The sequence below is a fragment of the Spinacia oleracea genome, chromosome 3, assembly GCF_020520425.1.
Source record: "Spinacia oleracea cultivar Varoflay chromosome 3, BTI_SOV_V1, whole genome shotgun sequence".
In the NCBI taxonomy this organism is placed as follows: domain Eukaryota; kingdom Viridiplantae; phylum Streptophyta; class Magnoliopsida; order Caryophyllales; family Amaranthaceae; genus Spinacia; species Spinacia oleracea.
The window spans coordinates 39,105,265-39,108,346 of record NC_079489.1 but is presented as its reverse complement, the minus strand read 5'-3'; positions in this window follow the sequence as shown (position 1 = coordinate 39,108,346).

Sequence of the window (3,082 nt, the reverse complement as noted above, 5' to 3'; positions counted from 1 at the left end):
ATAGTCAAGCTCGTATGTCGACATATATAGTCAAGCCCGTAGAGTACTCTTCTTCTATTCCAGCAATCTTGAAATATATAGTAGAATATTCAAGCCCGTATGTTGTTTGGGACTCCGTATTTTTTTTCTTGAGTTCTCTGGTGTTCGTAGCTTATTATATAAGTTACATACCTTTATTTTTTCTATCAAGTTGACATGCCTGATTTTTTTTACAGGCCTTTAATTCTAGCGGAAGTATCACATGCCCTCATTCTACTTTAAATAAGATTGTTCCTCCACCTGTTTAGGTATATTTCATACATTCTAGGTTACTCAGGATCACAAAGGATTACATTTCACAAAACAGTAGTAAAATGATGATAGAATTACCTAAAAGTTTGAAGCATGGGTTCAATATTTCTTAATTCAGTACTTTCCCTATGAATCTGGAGAACCTCAACCATTTGACAGTACCGTCCACTAAATTCGAACTGTCCTCCCAATGGGTAAGGAACATCTGAATGTAAATCCTGAAAAGAACTTCAAGGATCATTAAAGGTTTTCCAGGAGAAGATTAAAAAATGTTAGCCAACTTCAAGGATCTGCTGGATAAAATGTTTGTCCTAGATCCAGATAAAAGACTAACTGTCTCACAAGCTTTGAATCACCCATTTATTACGGGCAAGTGAATTCAGTTGCTGATTTTCTGAGTCCAGAAATGTTGTAACACTAGATTTTTGTACATTCCAGTCTTATATCAGACTCTAATCATTGGGAATTTATCTGTCTATCTTTTCTGCACTACTGTGGGCCTGATATTGAGGGAGATTGCTTCCGGCGTCATTCAAGTTGGACTCAGAAGGTTGAAATCTGTTGGGAGTCACTTACTGGCAATTCTCAATTGATTGTGTTCTGTTTCTATTGAAATTTCCAGTTCTTTGGGGCAACCTCCAGTCTCTAGAGGCCTCCAAGGACCAAGGCACCCTGCAGAAGCTTTGGCTCTGGAGTTGGGGATGTCTGGTGCTGCTTCTCATGAAAGTTATATCAGAGAATTTCCCAAGCTACTGCAGCTCTATGTAAGTTTCCTCTTTATATGTAACCTCTGTCTATTTCTTTTATGATTTCTTGTTAGCTTGTATGCCGAAAGTCTCTTGGTTATATGTTAAAACTTTCGTGCTCTTATCCTTTGTCGATCTATCATGTTAGTATGTTACGTATGCATATGATATCACACAATGATAGTATTATTATTTTATTGTATTTTAAAATTGGAGCTTGAACGAACTTTAACTGAGCTTATTAACAAACACAAATGACTTTATGGACGAAAAATACAAGTTGATTGATATACGATTTGAATACATATTTTTTGGAGTTCGATTTGTCTATTAATCAAGTTTGTACTTTTGTTAAGCCCGTGTGTTTACTTAGAAACAAAGTTAGATTTATCTATTAATCAAGTTTGTACTTTTATTTTTAAGCTCGTTTTGTTTACTTAGAAACGAGCTTCGACCCAAAATTGACTAAGTTTGTTCATCACAAGTTAGTAGTGAGTATAACTAGCATCCCACAATACAATGCAATAGTACGTAGTATGATCTTAACAAGAGTTATAGTGTTCCTTTTATCTTTACCCTATATATCTAAACTGATGAACTGAAAACATACAAGTTTAGTGTATGTACTCCTGCATATGTTATCCTTGAGCACTAACATTGAACTGAAAACCTGCTTTGTCCTGATATTCACACAGGCAATAGAGAGGAGCTAGAGCTGCACTGAATGATACCACAGAAGCTCAGCCCCTCAAGAAGAGACCACTGAACACACACTGGCAGCACCAACTATTGTGCTTGAGCAAGAAGAATTTCAGGGAATATATTCCGGAGTGCAAGCTGAAGTGCTGCTCCTACTGATGTGCAGCTGGCTCATTCAAGAACACCACATGCTGATTTTCTTTGCTTGATTACTAAACATGTACGAAGAAAGGGAAGGGTGTGGTTGCACTTTTTTTCCCCCTTTCCATTTTGTAAACGCATAAGAGTAACTTGTAAAACGTACGTTATTTTTTAATATATTTAATGCTGGTTTATGAAAAAAAATATTTTTTTTTTAAAAAGAGGGTGGAATAGAGGACGGTTATCTAAGAAAATCGTCCTCTATATTTATGTAAAAAAGGAAGAATAGAGTACGCCTATCTAAGCAAGCTGTCCTCTATTTTAATAAATAGATGACATTTAAGTGTCTCAACCGTTCTCTATTCCTTCTATATTTTCAGATTTATAGAAGGGAATAGAGAACGGTTAGATTAGATCACCGTCCTCTATTCATATGTATATAAAACGCATATCCAACCGTCCTCTAAACTATAGAGATCGCTTAGCAGGAGAACGGTCCTCAGGCGTCCTCTAACGCCTATTTCAACAGTTCTCTATTCCCTTTTTTGTAGTAGTGAATTCAGGACATCTTTGCCTTCATTGTGGAAGAAATGTCGGGCATTGATCTAAGTGTAGCCGTCCACAGACTCAATGTAGATGACTCCTTAAAACCTGTTCGTCAGAAGAAGAGAAATCATGGGGAAGTTAGAAACAAGGCTGCGGCCGAAGAAGTTCAGAAATTGTTGGACGTTGGTTTCATCCGTCCAAGCCAATATCCAGATTGGGTAGCAAATGTGGTATTAGTGCCTAAACCAAATGGATCATGGAGGATGTGTGTAGACTACACGGATTTGAACAAGGCATGTCCAAAAGACAATTTTCCTTTATCTAAGATTGACCGGTTGGTAGACTCAACGGCTGGCCATGCTATGATGTCTTTTATGGACGCTTACTCTAGATTTCACCAAATTCCCTTATGGACGGACGATCAGGATAAAACGTCATTTGTTACTGAGCAAGGATTGTACTGTTACAAAGTAATGTCGTTTGGCCTAAAAAATGTTCCGACCATCTTTCAACGCCTTGTTAACACAGTTTTCTCCAATCAGCTAGGGCGGAACATTGAGGCTTACATTGATGACATGATAGTAAAAAACAAGCGGCGCGAAGAAAACTTGACTAATCTGAGAGAAACTTTTGAGACACTCAGAAAATACAAGATGAAG